At 57.6% G+C, this 16,417-nt stretch overlaps 1 protein-coding gene across 1 annotated transcript in view; it reads right to left on the bottom strand.

The window, feature by feature from the left end:
• The window catches only part of LOC140460024 (uncharacterized), a 144,616-nt gene that overhangs the window by 71,820 nt on the left and 56,379 nt on the right, over nucleotides 1-16,417 (bottom strand). The gene's annotated exons all lie outside the window — the stretch shown is intronic.

The raw sequence follows: 16,417 nt of genomic DNA, 5'->3' as shown, positions 1-16,417 counted from the left end.
CCCTCTCCCTGTCCCTGTGGGTGTGATTCCCTCTCCCTGTCCCTGTGGGTGTGATTCCCACTCCCTAACCTTGTGGGTGTGATTCCCTCTCCCTGTCCCTGTGGGTGTGATTCCCTCTCCCTGTCCCTGTGGGTGGGATTCCCTCTCCCTATCCCTGTGGGTGATTCCCTCTCCCTATCCCTGTGTGTGTGACTCCATCTCCCTATCCCTGTGGGTGTGATTCCCTCTCCCTGTCCCCGTGGGTGTGATTCCCTCTCGCTATCCCTGTGGGTGTGATTCCCTCTCCCTATCCCTGTGTGGGTGATTCCCTCTCCCTATCCCTGTGGGTGTGATTCCCTCTCCCTATCCCTGTGTGTGATTCCCTCTCCCTATCCCAGTGTGTGTGACTCCATCTCCCTATCCCTGTGGGTGTGATTCCCTCTCCTTATCCCTGTGGGTGTGATTCCCACTCCCTGTCCCTGTGGGTGTGATTCCCCCTCCCTATCCCTGTGTGTGTGATTCCCAATCCCTGTCCCTATGGGTGTGATTCCCTCTCCCTATCCCTGTGGGTGTTATTCCCTCTCCCTATCCCTGTGGGTGTGATTCCCACTCCCTGTCCCTGTGGGTGTGATTCCCTCTCCCTGTCCCTGTGTGGGTGATTCCCTCTCCCTATCCCTGTGTGTGTGATTCCCTCTCCCTATCCCAGTGTGTGTGATTCCATCTCCCTATCCCTGTGGGTGTGATTCCCTCTCCCTGTCCCTGTGTGTGATTCCCTCTCCCTGTCCCTGTAGGTGTGATTCCCTCTCCCTGTCCCTGTGTGGGTGATTCCCTCTCCCTATCCCTGTGGGTGTGATTCCCTCTCCCAGTCCCTGTGGGTGTGATTCCCTGTCCCTGTCCCTGTGGGTGTGATTCCCTCTCCCTATCCCTGTGGGTGTGATTCCCTCTCCCAGTCCCTGTAGGTGTGATTCCCTCTCCCTGTCCCTGTGGGTGTGATTCCCTCTCCCTGTCCCTGTAGGTGTGATTCCCTCTCCCTGTCCCTGTGGGTGTGATTCCCTCTCCCTATCCCAGTGTGTGATTCCCTCTCCCTGTCCCTGTGTGTGATTCCCACTCCCTGTCCCTGTGGGTGTGTGATTCCCTCTCCCTATCCCTGTGTTGTGATTCCCTCTCCCTATCCCTGTGGGTGTGATTCCCTCTCCCTATCCCAGTGTGGGTGTGATTCCCTCTCCCTGTCCCTGTGGGTGTGATTCCCTCTCCCTATCCCTGTGTGTGTGATTCCCCCTCCCAGTCCCTGTGTGTGTGATTCCCTCTCCCTGTCCCTGTGGGTGTGATTCCCTCTCCCTGTCCCTGTGGGTGGGATTCCCTCTCCCTATCCCTGTGGGTGATTCCCTCTCCCTGTCCCTGTGTGTGATTCCCTCTCCCTATCCCTGTGTGTGTGATTCCCCCTCCCAGTCCCTGTGTGTGTGATTCCCTCTCCCTGTCCCTGTGTGTGATTCCCTCTCCCTGTCCCTGTGTGTGATTCCCTCTCCCTATCCCTGTGTGTGTGATTCCCCCTCCCAGTCCCTGTGTGTGTGATTCCCTCTCCCTGTCCCTGTGTGTGATTCCCTCTCCCTGTCCCTCTGTGTGTGATTCCCTCTCCCTGTCCCTGTGGGAGTGATTCCCTCTCCCTGTCCCTGTGTGTGATTCCCTCTCCCTATCCCTGTGTGTGTGATTCCCCCTCCCAGTCCCTGTGGGTGTGATTCCCTCTCCCTGTCCCTGTGTGTGATTCCCTCTCCCTATCCCTGTGTGTGTGATTCCCCCTCCCAGTCCCTGTGTGTGTGATTCCCTCTCCCTGTCCCTGTGTGTGATTCCCTCTCCCTGTCCCTCTGTGTGTGATTCCCTCTCCCTGTCCCTGTGGGAGTGATTCCCTCTCCCTGTCCCTGTGGGTGTGATTCCCTCTCCCTGTCCCTGTGTGTGTGATTCCCACTCCCTATCCCTGTGGGTGTGATTCCTACTCCCTGTCCCTGTGGGTGTGATTCCCTCTCCCTGTCCCTGTGGGTGTGATTCCCTCTCCCAGTCCCTGTGGGTGTGATTCCCTCTCCCTGTCCCTGTGGGTGTGTGATTCCCTCTCCCTGTCCCTGTGGGTGTGTGATTCCCTCTCCCAGTCCCTGTGTGTGATTCCCTCTCCCTGTCCCTGTGTGTGATTCCCTCTCCCTGTCCCTGTGGGTGTGATTCCCTCTCCCTATCCCTGTGTGTGACTCCCTCTCCCTGTCCCTGTGTGTGTGATTCCCTCTCCCTGTCCCTGTGTGTGATTCCCTCTCCCTGTCCCTGTGGGTGTGATTCCCACTCCCTATCCCTGTGGGTGTGATTCCTACTCCCTATCCCTGTGGGTGTGATTCCCTCTCCCTGTCCCCGTGGGTGTGATTCCCTCTCCCTGTCCCTGTGGGTGTGATTCCCACTCCCTATCCCTGTGGGTGTGATTCCCTCTCCCTGTCTCTGTGGGTGTGATTCACTCTCCCTGTCCCTGTGTGTGATTCCCTCTCCCTGTCCCAGTGTGTGTGATTCCCTCTCCCTATCCCTGTGGGTGTGATTCCCTCTCCCTGTCCCTGTCCCTGTGTGTGATTCCCTCTCCCTGTCCCTGTGGGTGATTCCCTCTCCCTGTCCCAGTGTGTGTGATTCCCTCTCCCTATCCCTGTGGGTGTGATTCCCTCTCCTTGTCCCTGTCCCTGTGTGTGATTCCCTCTCCCTGTCCCTGTGTGTGATTCCCTCTCCCTGTCCCTGTGGGTGTGATTCCCTCTCCCTGTCCCTGTCCCTGTGTGTGATTCCCTCTCCCTGTCCCTGTGGGTGATTCCCTCTCCCTGTCCCTGTGTGTGATTCCCTCTCCCTGTCCCTGTGTGTGATTCTCTCTCCCTGTCCCTGTGTGTGTGATTCCCCCTCCCTGTCCCAGTGTGTGTGATTCCCTCTCCCTGTCCCTGTGTGTGTGATTCCCTCTCCCTATCCCTGTGTGTGTGATTCCCTCTCCCAGTCCCTGTGGGTGTGATTCCCTCTCCCTGTCCCTGTGTGTGTGATTCCCTCTCCCTGTCCCAGTGTGGGTGATTCCCTCTCCCTGTCCCTGTGTGTGTGATTCCCTCTCCCTGTCCCTGTGGGTGTGATTCCCTCTCCCTATCCCTGTGTGTGTGATTCCCTCTCCCTATCCCTGTGGGTGTGTGATTCCCTCTCCCTATCCCTGTGGGTGTGATTCCCTCTCCCTGTCCCTGTGTGTGTGATTACCTCTCCCTGTCCTTGTGTGTGATTCCCTCTCCCTGTCCCAGTGTGTGTGATTCCCTCTCCCTATCCCTATGTGTGTGATTCCCTCTCCCTATCCCTGTGGGTGTGATTCCCTCTCCCTGTCCCTGTGTGTTATTCCCTCTCCCTGTCCCTGTGGGTGTGATTCCCTCTCCCTATCCTTGTGGGTGTGATTCCCTCTCCCTGTCCCTGTGTGTGATTCCCTCTCCCTGTCCCAGTGTGTGTGATTCCCTCTCCCTATCCCTGTGGGTATGATTCCCTCTCCCTGTCCCTGTGGGTGTGATTCCCTCTCCCTGTCCCCGTGGGTGTGATTCCCTCTCCCTATCCCTGTGTGTGTGACTCCCACTCCCTGTCCCTGTGGGTGTGATTCCCTCTCCCTATCCTTGTGGGTGTGATTCCCTCTCCCTGTCCCTGTGTGTGATTCCCTCTCCCTATCCCTGTGGGTATGATTCCCTCTCCGTGTCCCTGTGTGTGTGATTCCCACTCCCTGTCCCAGTGTGTGTGATTCCCTCTCCCTGTCCCTGTGGGTGTGATTCCCTCTCCCTGTCCCTGTGTGTGATTCCCTCTCCCTATCCCTGTGTGTGTGACTCCCACTCCCTGTCCCTGTGGGTGTGATTCCCTCTCCCTATCCTTGTGGGTGTGATTCCCTCTCCCTGTCCCTGTGTGTGATTCCCTCTCCCTATCCCTGTGGGTATGATTCCCTCTCCGTGTCCCTGTGTGTGTGATTCCCACTCCCTGTCCCAGTGTGTGTGATTCCCTCTCCCTGTCCCTGTGGGTGTGATTCCCTCTCCCTGTCCCTGTGTGTGATTCCCTCTCCCTGTCCCTGTGTGTGTGATTCCCTCTCCCTATCCCTGTGTGTGTGATTCCCTCTCCCTATCCCAGTGTGTGATTCCCTCTCGCAGTCCCTGTGGGTGTGATTCCCTCTCCCTATCCCTGTGTGTGTGATTCCCTCTCCCTAACCTTGTGTGTGTGATTCCCTCTCCCTGTCCCTGTGGGTGTGATTCCCTCTCCCTGTCCCTGTGGGTGTGATTCCCACTCCCTGTCCCTGTGGGTGTGATTCCCTCTCCCTGTCCCTGGGTGTGTGATTCCCTCTCCCTGTCCCTGTGTGTGTGATTCCCTCTCCCAGTCCCTGTGGGTGTGATTCCCTCTCCCTATCCCTGTGTGTGACTCCCTCTCCCTGTCCCTGTGTGTGTGATTCCCTCTCCCTGTCCCTGTGTGTGATTCCCTCTCCCTATCCCTGTGGGTGTGATTCCCTCTCCCTGTCCCCGTGGGTGTGATTCCCTCTCCCTGTCCCTGTGGGTGTGATTCCTACTCCCTATCCCTGTGTGTGTGATTCCCACTCCCTATCCCTGTGGGTGTGATTCCCTCTCCCTGTCTCTGTGGGTGTGATTCACTCTCCCTGTCCCTGTGTGTGATTCCCTCTCCCTGTCCCAGTGTGTGTGATTCCCTCTCCCTATCCCTGTGGGTGTGATTCCCTCTCCCTGTCCCTGTCCCTGTGTGTGATTCCCTCTCCCTGTCCCTGTGGGTGTGTGATTCCCTCTCCCTGTCCCTGTGGGTGTGTGATTCCTTCTCCCTGTCCCTGTGGGTGTGATTCCCTCTCCCTGTCCCAGTGTGTGTGATTCCCTCTCCCAGTCCCTGTGGGTGTGATTCCCTCTCCCTAACCTTGTGGGTGTGATTCCCTCTCCCTGTCCCTGTGGGTGTGATTCCCTCTCCCTGTCCCTGTGGGTGTGATTCCCACTCCCTAACCTTGTGGGTGTGATTCCCTCTCCCTGTCCCTGTGGGTGTGATTCCCTCTCCCTGTCCCTGTGGGTGGGATTCCCTCTCCCTATCCCTGTGGGTGATTCCCTCTCCCTATCCCTGTGTGTGTGACTCCATCTCCCTATCCCTGTGGGTGTGATTCCCTCTCCCTGTCCCCGTGGGTGTGATTCCCTCTCGCTATCCCTGTGGGTGTGATTCCCTCTCCCTATCCCTGTGTGGGTGATTCCCTCTCCCTATCCCTGTGGGTGTGATTCCCTCTCCCTATCCCTGTGTGTGATTCCCTCTCCCTATCCCAGTGTGTGTGACTCCATCTCCCTATCCCTGTGGGTGTGATTCCCTCTCCTTATCCCTGTGGGTGTGATTCCCACTCCCTGTCCCTGTGGGTGTGATTCCCCCTCCCTATCCCTGTGTGTGTGATTCCCAATCCCTGTCCCTATGGGTGTGATTCCCTCTCCCTATCCCTGTGGGTGTTATTCCCTCTCCCTATCCCTGTGGGTGTGATTCCCACTCCCTGTCCCTGTGGGTGTGATTCCCTCTCCCTGTCCCTGTGTGGGTGATTCCCTCTCCCTATCCCTGTGTGTGTGATTCCCTCTCCCTATCCCAGTGTGTGTGATTCCATCTCCCTATCCCTGTGGGTGTGATTCCCTCTCCCTGTCCCTGTGTGTGATTCCCTCTCCCTGTCCCTGTAGGTGTGATTCCCTCTCCCTGTCCCTGTGTGGGTGATTCCCTCTCCCTATCCCTGTGGGTGTGATTCCCTCTCCCAGTCCCTGTGGGTGTGATTCCCTGTCCCTGTCCCTGTGGGTGTGATTCCCTCTCCCTATCCCTGTGGGTGTGATTCCCTCTCCCAGTCCCTGTAGGTGTGATTCCCTCTCCCTGTCCCTGTGGGTGTGATTCCCTCTCCCTGTCCCTGTAGGTGTGATTCCCTCTCCCTGTCCCTGTGGGTGTGATTCCCTCTCCCTATCCCAGTGTGTGATTCCCTCTCCCTGTCCCTGTGTGTGATTCCCACTCCCTGTCCCTGTGGGTGTGTGATTCCCTCTCCCTATCCCTGTGTTGTGATTCCCTCTCCCTATCCCTGTGGGTGTGATTCCCTCTCCCTATCCCAGTGTGGGTGTGATTCCCTCTCCCTGTCCCTGTGGGTGTGATTCCCTCTCCCTATCCCTGTGTGTGTGATTCCCCCTCCCAGTCCCTGTGTGTGTGATTCCCTCTCCCTGTCCCTGTGGGTGTGATTCCCTCTCCCTGTCCCTGTGGGTGGGATTCCCTCTCCCTATCCCTGTGGGTGATTCCCTCTCCCTGTCCCTGTGTGTGATTCCCTCTCCCTATCCCTGTGTGTGTGATTCCCCCTCCCAGTCCCTGTGTGTGTGATTCCCTCTCCCTGTCCCTGTGTGTGATTCCCTCTCCCTGTCCCTGTGTGTGATTCCCTCTCCCTATCCCTGTGTGTGTGATTCCCCCTCCCAGTCCCTGTGTGTGTGATTCCCTCTCCCTGTCCCTGTGTGTGATTCCCTCTCCCTGTCCCTCTGTGTGTGATTCCCTCTCCCTGTCCCTGTGGGAGTGATTCCCTCTCCCTGTCCCTGTGTGTGATTCCCTCTCCCTATCCCTGTGTGTGTGATTCCCCCTCCCAGTCCCTGTGGGTGTGATTCCCTCTCCCTGTCCCTGTGTGTGATTCCCTCTCCCTATCCCTGTGTGTGTGATTCCCCCTCCCAGTCCCTGTGTGTGTGATTCCCTCTCCCTGTCCCTGTGTGTGATTCCCTCTCCCTGTCCCTCTGTGTGTGATTCCCTCTCCCTGTCCCTGTGGGAGTGATTCCCTCTCCCTGTCCCTGTGGGTGTGATTCCCTCTCCCTGTCCCTGTGTGTGTGATTCCCACTCCCTATCCCTGTGGGTGTGATTCCTACTCCCTGTCCCTGTGGGTGTGATTCCCTCTCCCTGTCCCTGTGGGTGTGATTCCCTCTCCCAGTCCCTGTGGGTGTGATTCCCTCTCCCTGTCCCTGTGGGTGTGTGATTCCCTCTCCCTGTCCCTGTGGGTGTGTGATTCCCTCTCCCAGTCCCTGTGTGTGATTCCCTCTCCCTGTCCCTGTGTGTGATTCCCTCTCCCTGTCCCTGTGGGTGTGATTCCCTCTCCCTATCCCTGTGTGTGACTCCCTCTCCCTGTCCCTGTGTGTGTGATTCCCTCTCCCTGTCCCTGTGTGTGATTCCCTCTCCCTGTCCCTGTGGGTGTGATTCCCACTCCCTATCCCTGTGGGTGTGATTCCTACTCCCTATCCCTGTGGGTGTGATTCCCTCTCCCTGTCCCCGTGGGTGTGATTCCCTCTCCCTGTCCCTGTGGGTGTGATTCCCACTCCCTATCCCTGTGGGTGTGATTCCCTCTCCCTGTCTCTGTGGGTGTGATTCACTCTCCCTGTCCCTGTGTGTGATTCCCTCTCCCTGTCCCAGTGTGTGTGATTCCCTCTCCCTATCCCTGTGGGTGTGATTCCCTCTCCCTGTCCCTGTCCCTGTGTGTGATTCCCTCTCCCTGTCCCTGTGGGTGATTCCCTCTCCCTGTCCCAGTGTGTGTGATTCCCTCTCCCTATCCCTGTGGGTGTGATTCCCTCTCCTTGTCCCTGTCCCTGTGTGTGATTCCCTCTCCCTGTCCCTGTGTGTGATTCCCTCTCCCTGTCCCTGTGGGTGTGATTCCCTCTCCCTGTCCCTGTCCCTGTGTGTGATTCCCTCTCCCTGTCCCTGTGGGTGATTCCCTCTCCCTGTCCCTGTGTGTGATTCCCTCTCCCTGTCCCTGTGTGTGATTCTCTCTCCCTGTCCCTGTGTGTGTGATTCCCCCTCCCTGTCCCAGTGTGTGTGATTCCCTCTCCCTGTCCCTGTGTGTGTGATTCCCTCTCCCTATCCCTGTGTGTGTGATTCCCTCTCCCAGTCCCTGTGGGTGTGATTCCCTCTCCCTGTCCCTGTGTGTGTGATTCCCTCTCCCTGTCCCAGTGTGGGTGATTCCCTCTCCCTGTCCCTGTGTGTGTGATTCCCTCTCCCTGTCCCTGTGGGTGTGATTCCCTCTCCCTATCCCTGTGTGTGTGATTCCCTCTCCCTATCCCTGTGGGTGTGTGATTCCCTCTCCCTATCCCTGTGGGTGTGATTCCCTCTCCCTGTCCCTGTGTGTGTGATTACCTCTCCCTGTCCTTGTGTGTGATTCCCTCTCCCTGTCCCAGTGTGTGTGATTCCCTCTCCCTATCCCTATGTGTGTGATTCCCTCTCCCTATCCCTGTGGGTGTGATTCCCTCTCCCTGTCCCTGTGTGTTATTCCCTCTCCCTGTCCCTGTGGGTGTGATTCCCTCTCCCTATCCTTGTGGGTGTGATTCCCTCTCCCTGTCCCTGTGTGTGATTCCCTCTCCCTGTCCCAGTGTGTGTGATTCCCTCTCCCTATCCCTGTGGGTATGATTCCCTCTCCCTGTCCCTGTGGGTGTGATTCCCTCTCCCTGTCCCCGTGGGTGTGATTCCCTCTCCCTATCCCTGTGTGTGTGACTCCCACTCCCTGTCCCTGTGGGTGTGATTCCCTCTCCCTATCCTTGTGGGTGTGATTCCCTCTCCCTGTCCCTGTGTGTGATTCCCTCTCCCTATCCCTGTGGGTATGATTCCCTCTCCGTGTCCCTGTGTGTGTGATTCCCACTCCCTGTCCCAGTGTGTGTGATTCCCTCTCCCTGTCCCTGTGGGTGTGATTCCCTCTCCCTGTCCCTGTGTGTGATTCCCTCTCCCTATCCCTGTGTGTGTGACTCCCACTCCCTGTCCCTGTGGGTGTGATTCCCTCTCCCTATCCTTGTGGGTGTGATTCCCTCTCCCTGTCCCTGTGTGTGATTCCCTCTCCCTATCCCTGTGGGTATGATTCCCTCTCCGTGTCCCTGTGTGTGTGATTCCCACTCCCTGTCCCAGTGTGTGTGATTCCCTCTCCCTGTCCCTGTGGGTGTGATTCCCTCTCCCTGTCCCTGTGTGTGATTCCCTCTCCCTGTCCCTGTGTGTGTGATTCCCTCTCCCTATCCCTGTGTGTGTGATTCCCTCTCCCTATCCCAGTGTGTGATTCCCTCTCGCAGTCCCTGTGGGTGTGATTCCCTCTCCCTATCCCTGTGTGTGTGATTCCCTCTCCCTAACCTTGTGTGTGTGATTCCCTCTCCCTGTCCCTGTGGGTGTGATTCCCTCTCCCTGTCCCTGTGGGTGTGATTCCCACTCCCTGTCCCTGTGGGTGTGATTCCCTCTCCCTGTCCCTGGGTGTGTGATTCCCTCTCCCTGTCCCTGTGTGTGTGATTCCCTCTCCCAGTCCCTGTGGGTGTGATTCCCTCTCCCTATCCCTGTGTGTGACTCCCTCTCCCTGTCCCTGTGTGTGTGATTCCCTCTCCCTGTCCCTGTGTGTGATTCCCTCTCCCTATCCCTGTGGGTGTGATTCCCTCTCCCTGTCCCCGTGGGTGTGATTCCCTCTCCCTGTCCCTGTGGGTGTGATTCCTACTCCCTATCCCTGTGTGTGTGATTCCCACTCCCTATCCCTGTGGGTGTGATTCCCTCTCCCTGTCTCTGTGGGTGTGATTCACTCTCCCTGTCCCTGTGTGTGATTCCCTCTCCCTGTCCCAGTGTGTGTGATTCCCTCTCCCTATCCCTGTGGGTGTGATTCCCTCTCCCTGTCCCTGTCCCTGTGTGTGATTCCCTCTCCCTGTCCCTGTGGGTGTGTGATTCCCTCTCCCTGTCCCTGTGGGTGTGTGATTCCTTCTCCCTGTCCCTGTGGGTGTGATTCCCTCTCCCTGTCCCAGTGTGTGTGATTCCCTCTCCCAGTCCCTGTGGGTGTGATTCCCTCTCCCTGTCCCAGTGTGTGTGATTCCCTCTCCCTGTCCCTATGGGTGTGATTCCCTCTCCCTATCCCTGTGGGTGTGATTCCCACTCCCTGTCCCTGTGGGTGTGATTCCCTCTCCCAGTCCCTGTGTGTGTGATTCCCTCTCCCTATCCCTGTGGGTGTGATTCCCTCTCCCTGTCCCTGTGGGTGTGATTCTCTCTCCCTGTGGGTGTGATTCCCTCTCCCTATCCCAGTGTGTGTGATTCCCTCTCCCTGTCCCTGTGTGAGATTCCCTCTCCCTGTCCCTGTGTGCGCGATTCCCTCTCCCTATCCCAGTGTGTGTGATTTCCTCTCCCTGTCCCTGTGTGTGATTCCCTCTCCCTGTCCCTGTGTGTGATTCCCTCTCCCTATCCCAGTGTGTGTGATTCCCTCTCCCTGTCCCTGTGTGTGATTCCCTCTCCCTGTCCCTGTGTGTGATTCCCTCTCCCTATCCCTGTGGGTGTGATTCCCTCTCCCTGTCCCTGTGTGTGTGATTCCCTCTCCCTGTTCCTATGTGTGTGATTCCCTCTCCCTATCCCTGTGGGTGATTCCCTCTCCCAGTCCCTGTGTGTGTGATTCCCTCTCCCTGTTCCTGTGTGTGTGATTCCCTCTCCCTATCCCTGTGGGTGATTCCCTCTCCCAGTCCCTGTGTGTGTGATTCCCGCTCCCTGTCCCTGTGTGTGATTCCCTCTCGCTATCCCTGTGGGTGTGATTCCCTCTCCCTGTCCCTGTGGGTGGGATTCCCTCTCCCTATCCCTGTGGGTGATTCCCTCTCCCTATCCCTGTGTGTGTGATTCCCTCTCCCTATCCCCGTGGGTGTGATTCTCTCTCCCTGTGGGTGTGATTCCCTCTCCCTATCCCTGTGTGTGTGATTCCCTCTCCCTATCCCAGTGTGTGTGACTCCATCTCCCTATCCCTGTGGGTGTGATTCCCTCTCCCTGTCCCCGTGGGTGTGATTCCCTCTCGCTATCCCTGTGGGTGTGATTCCCTCTCCCTATCCCTGTGTGGGTGATTCCCTCTCCCTATCCCTGTGGGTGTGATTCCCTCTCCCTATCCCTGTGTGTGATTCCCTCTCCCTATCCCAGTGTGTGTGACTCCATCTCCCTATCCCTGTGGGTGTGATTCCCTCTCCCTATCCCTGTGGGTGTGATTCCCAATCCCTGTCCCTATGGGTGTGATTCCCTCTCCCTATCCCTGTGGGTGTGATTCCCTCTCCCTGTCCCTGTGGGTGTGATTCCCCCTCCCTATCCCTGTGTGTGTGATTCCCAATCCCTGTCCCTATGGGTGTGATTCCCTCTCCCTATCCCTGTGGGTGTTATTCCCTCTCCCTATCCCTGTGGGTGTGATTCCCACTCCCTGTCCCTGTGGGTGTGATTCCCTCTCCCTGTCCCTGTGTGGGTGATTCCCTCTCCCTATCCCTGTGTGTGTGATTCCCTCTCCCTATCCCAGTGTGTGTGATTCCATCTCCCTATCCCTGTGGGTGTGATTCCCTCTCCCTGTCCCTGTGTGTGATTCCCTCTCCCTGTCCCTGTAGGTGTGATTCCCTCTCCCTGTCCCTGTGTGGGTGATTCCCTCTCCCTATCCCTGTGGGTGTGATTCCCTCTCCCAGTCCCTGTGGGTGTGATTCCCTCTCCCTGTCCCTGTGGGTGTGATTCCCTCTCCCTATCCCTGTGGGTGTGATTCCCTCTCCCAGTCCCTGTAGGTGTGATTCCCTCTCCCTGTCCCTGTAGGTGTGATTCCCTCTCCCTGTCCCTGTGGGTGTGATTCCCTCTCCCTATCCCAGTGTGTGATTCCCTCTCCCTGTCCCTGTGTGTGATTCCCACTCCCTGTCCCTGTGGGTGTGTGATTCCCTCTCCCTATCCCTGTGTTGTGATTCCCTCTCCCTATCCCTGTGGGTGTGATTCCCTCTCCCTATCCCAGTGTGGGTGTGATTCCCTCTCCCTGTCCCTGTGGGTGTGATTCCCTCTCCCAGTCCCTGTGTGTGTGATTCCCTCTCCCTGTCCCTGTGGGTGTGATTCCCTCTCCCTATCCCAGTGTGGGTGTGATTCCCTCTCCCTGTCCCTGTGGGTGTGATTCCCTCTCCCTATCCCAGTGTGGGTGTGATTCCCTCTCCCTATCCCTGTGTGTGTGATTCCCTCTCCCTGTCCCTGTGTGTGATTCCCTCTCCCTGTCCCTCTGTGTGTGATTCCCTCTCCCTGTCCCTGTGGGAGTGATTCCCTCTCCCTGTCCCTGTGGGTGTGATTCCCTCTCCCTGTCCCTGTGTGTGTGATTCCCACTCCCTATCCCTGTGTGTGTGATTCCCTCTCCCTGTCCCTGTGGGTGTGTGATTCCCTCTCCCTGTCCCTGTGGGTGTGTGATTCCCTCTCCCAGTCCCTGTGTGTGATTCCCTCTCCCTGTCCCTGTGTGTGACTCCCTCTCCCTGTCCCTGTGTGTGTGATTCCCTCTCCCTGTCCCTGTGTGTGATTCCCTCTCCCTATCCCTGTGGGTGTGATTCCCTCTCCCTGTCCCCGTGGGTGTGATTCCCTCTCCCTGTCCCTGTGGGTGTGATTCCTACTCCCTATCCCTGTGTGTGTGATTCCCACTCCCTATCCCTGTGGGTGTGATTCCCTCTCCCTGTCTCTGTGGGTGTGATTCACTCTCCCTGTCCCTGTGTGTGATTCCCTCTCCCTGTCCCAGTGTGTGTGATTCCCTCTCCCTATCCCTGTGGGTGTGATTCCCTCTCCCTGTCCCTGTCCCTGTGTGTGATTCCCTCTCCCTGTCCCTGTGGGTGTGTGATTCCCTCTCCCTGTCCCTGTGGGTGTGTGATTCCTTCTCCCTGTCCCTGTGGGTGTGATTCCCTCTCCCTGTCCCAGTGTGTGTGATTCCCTCTCCCAGTCCCTGTGGGTGTGATTCCCTCTCCCTGTCCCAGTGTGTGTGATTCCCTCTCCCTGTCCCTATGGGTGTGATTCCCTCTCCCTATCCCTGTGGGTGTGATTCCCACTCCCTGTCCCTGTGGGTGTGATTCCCTCTCCCAGTCCCTGTGTGTGTGATTCCCTCTCCCTATCCCTGTGGGTGTGATTCCCTCTCCCTGTCCCTGTGGGTGTGATTCTCTCTCCCTGTGGGTGTGATTCCCTCTCCCTATCCCAGTGTGTGTGATTCCCTCTCCCTGTCCCTGTGTGAGATTCCCTCTCCCTGTCCCTGTGTGCGCGATTCCCTCTCCCTATCCCAGTGTGTGTGATTTCCTCTCCCTGTCCCTGTGTGTGATTCCCTCTCCCTGTCCCTGTGTGTGATTCCCTCTCCCTATCCCAGTGTGTGTGATTCCCTCTCCCTGTCCCTGTGTGTGATTCCCTCTCCCTGTCCCTGTGTGTGATTCCCTCTCCCTATCCCTGTGGGTGTGATTCCCTCTCCCTGTCCCTGTGTGTGTGATTCCCTCTCCCTGTTCCTATGTGTGTGATTCCCTCTCCCTATCCCTGTGGGTGATTCCCTCTCCCAGTCCCTGTGTGTGTGATTCCCTCTCCCTGTTCCTGTGTGTGTGATTCCCTCTCCCTATCCCTGTGGGTGATTCCCTCTCCCAGTCCCTGTGTGTGTGATTCCCGCTCCCTGTCCCTGTGTGTGATTCCCTCTCGCTATCCCTGTGGGTGTGATTCCCTCTCCCTGTCCCTGTGGGTGGGATTCCCTCTCCCTATCCCTGTGGGTGATTCCCTCTCCCTATCCCTGTGTGTGTGATTCCCTCTCCCTATCCCCGTGGGTGTGATTCTCTCTCCCTGTGGGTGTGATTCCCTCTCCCTATCCCTGTGTGTGTGATTCCCTCTCCCTATCCCAGTGTGTGTGACTCCATCTCCCTATCCCTGTGGGTGTGATTCCCTCTCCCTGTCCCCGTGGGTGTGATTCCCTCTCGCTATCCCTGTGGGTGTGATTCCCTCTCCCTATCCCTGTGTGGGTGATTCCCTCTCCCTATCCCTGTGGGTGTGATTCCCTCTCCCTATCCCTGTGTGTGATTCCCTCTCCCTATCCCAGTGTGTGTGACTCCATCTCCCTATCCCTGTGGGTGTGATTCCCTCTCCCTATCCCTGTGGGTGTGATTCCCAATCCCTGTCCCTATGGGTGTGATTCCCTCTCCCTATCCCTGTGGGTGTGATTCCCTCTCCCTGTCCCTGTGGGTGTGATTCCCCCTCCCTATCCCTGTGTGTGTGATTCCCAATCCCTGTCCCTATGGGTGTGATTCCCTCTCCCTATCCCTGTGGGTGTTATTCCCTCTCCCTATCCCTGTGGGTGTGATTCCCACTCCCTGTCCCTGTGGGTGTGATTCCCTCTCCCTGTCCCTGTGTGGGTGATTCCCTCTCCCTATCCCTGTGTGTGTGATTCCCTCTCCCTATCCCAGTGTGTGTGATTCCATCTCCCTATCCCTGTGGGTGTGATTCCCTCTCCCTGTCCCTGTGTGTGATTCCCTCTCCCTGTCCCTGTAGGTGTGATTCCCTCTCCCTGTCCCTGTGTGGGTGATTCCCTCTCCCTATCCCTGTGGGTGTGATTCCCTCTCCCAGTCCCTGTGGGTGTGATTCCCTCTCCCTGTCCCTGTGGGTGTGATTCCCTCTCCCTATCCCTGTGGGTGTGATTCCCTCTCCCAGTCCCTGTAGGTGTGATTCCCTCTCCCTGTCCCTGTAGGTGTGATTCCCTCTCCCTGTCCCTGTGGGTGTGATTCCCTCTCCCTATCCCAGTGTGTGATTCCCTCTCCCTGTCCCTGTGTGTGATTCCCACTCCCTGTCCCTGTGGGTGTGTGATTCCCTCTCCCTATCCCTGTGTTGTGATTCCCTCTCCCTATCCCTGTGGGTGTGATTCCCTCTCCCTATCCCAGTGTGGGTGTGATTCCCTCTCCCTGTCCCTGTGGGTGTGATTCCCTCTCCCAGTCCCTGTGTGTGTGATTCCCTCTCCCTGTCCCTGTGGGTGTGATTCCCTCTCCCTATCCCAGTGTGGGTGTGATTCCCTCTCCCTGTCCCTGTGGGTGTGATTCCCTCTCCCTATCCCAGTGTGGGTGTGATTCCCTCTCCCTATCCCTGTGTGTGTGATTCCCTCTCCCTGTCCCTGTGTGTGATTCCCTCTCCCTGTCCCTCTGTGTGTGATTCCCTCTCCCTGTCCCTGTGGGAGTGATTCCCTCTCCCTGTCCCTGTGGGTGTGATTCCCTCTCCCTGTCCCTGTGTGTGTGATTCCCACTCCCTATCCCTGTGTGTGTGATTCCCTCTCCCTGTCCCTGTGGGTGTGTGATTCCCTCTCCCTGTCCCTGTGGGTGTGTGATTCCCTCTCCCAGTCCCTGTGTGTGATTCCCTCTCCCTGTCCCTGTGTGTGATTCCCTCTCCCTGTCCCTGTGGGTGTGATTCCCTCTCCCTGTCCCTGTGGGTGCGATTCTCTCTCCCTGTCCCTGTGTGTGTGATTCCCCCTCCCTGTCCCAGTGTGTGTGATTCCCTCTCCCTGTCCCTGTGTGTGTGATTCCCTCTCCCTATCCCTGTGTGTGTGATTCCCTCTCCCTGTCCCTGTGTGTGTGATTCCCTCTCCCAGTCCCTGTGGGTGTGATTCCCTCTCCCTGTCCCTGTGTGTGTGATTCCCTCTCCCTGTCCCTGTGTGTGATTCCTACTCCCTGTCCCTGTGTGTGTGATTCCCCCTCCCTGTCCCTGTGTGTGTGATTCCCTCTCCCTGTCCCTGTGTATGATTCCCACTCCCAGTCCCTGTGTGTGTGTGATTCCCTCTCCCTATCCCTGTGGGTGTGATTCCCTCTCCCTGTCCCTGTGTATGATTCCCTCTCCCTATCCCTGTGGGTGTGATTCCCCCTCCCTGTCCCTGTGTGTGTGATTCCCTCTCCCTGTCCCTGTGTCTGATTCCCACTCCCAGTCCCTGTGTGTGTGTGATTCCCTCTCCCTATCCCTGTGGGTGTGATTCCCTCTCCGTGTCCCTGTGGGTGTGTGATTCCCTCTCCCTATCCCTGTGGGTGTGATTCCCTCTCCCTGTCTCTGTGGGTGTGTGATTCCCTCTCCCTGTGGGTGTGATTCCCTCTCCCTGTCCCTGTGTGTGATTCGCTCTCCCTGTCCCTGGGTGTGATTCCCTCTCCCTATCCCTGTGGGTGTGTGATTCCCTCTCCCTGTCCCTGTGTGTGATTCGCTCTCCCTGTCCCTGGGTGTGTGATTCCCTCTCCCTATCCCTGTGGGTGTGTGATTCCCTCTCCCTGTCCCTGTGGGTGTGTGATTCCCTCTCCCTGTCCCTGTGGGAGTGATTCCCTCTCCCTGTCCCTGTGGGTGTGTGATTCCTTCTCCCTGTCCCTGTGGGTGTGATTCCCTCTCCCTGTTGGTGTGATTCCCTCTCCCTGTCCCTGTGGGTGTGATTCCCTCTCCCTATCCCTGTGGGAGTGATTCCCTCTCCCTGTCCCTGTGGGTGTGTGATTCCTTCTCCCTGTCCCTGTGGGTGTGATTCCCTCTCCCTGTTGGTGTGATTCCCTCTTCCTGTCCCTGTGGGTGTGATTCCCTCTCCCTATCCCTGTGTGTGTGATTCCCTCTCCCTATCCCAGTGTGTGTGATGCCCTCTCCCTGTCCCTGTGGGTGTGATTCCGTCTCCCTGTTCCTGTGTGTG

The sequence above is a fragment of the Chiloscyllium punctatum genome, chromosome 36 (assembly GCF_047496795.1).
Source record: "Chiloscyllium punctatum isolate Juve2018m chromosome 36, sChiPun1.3, whole genome shotgun sequence".
Classification (NCBI taxonomy): domain Eukaryota; kingdom Metazoa; phylum Chordata; class Chondrichthyes; order Orectolobiformes; family Hemiscylliidae; genus Chiloscyllium; species Chiloscyllium punctatum.
This window is presented reverse-complemented; position numbering and strand designations above follow the sequence as displayed.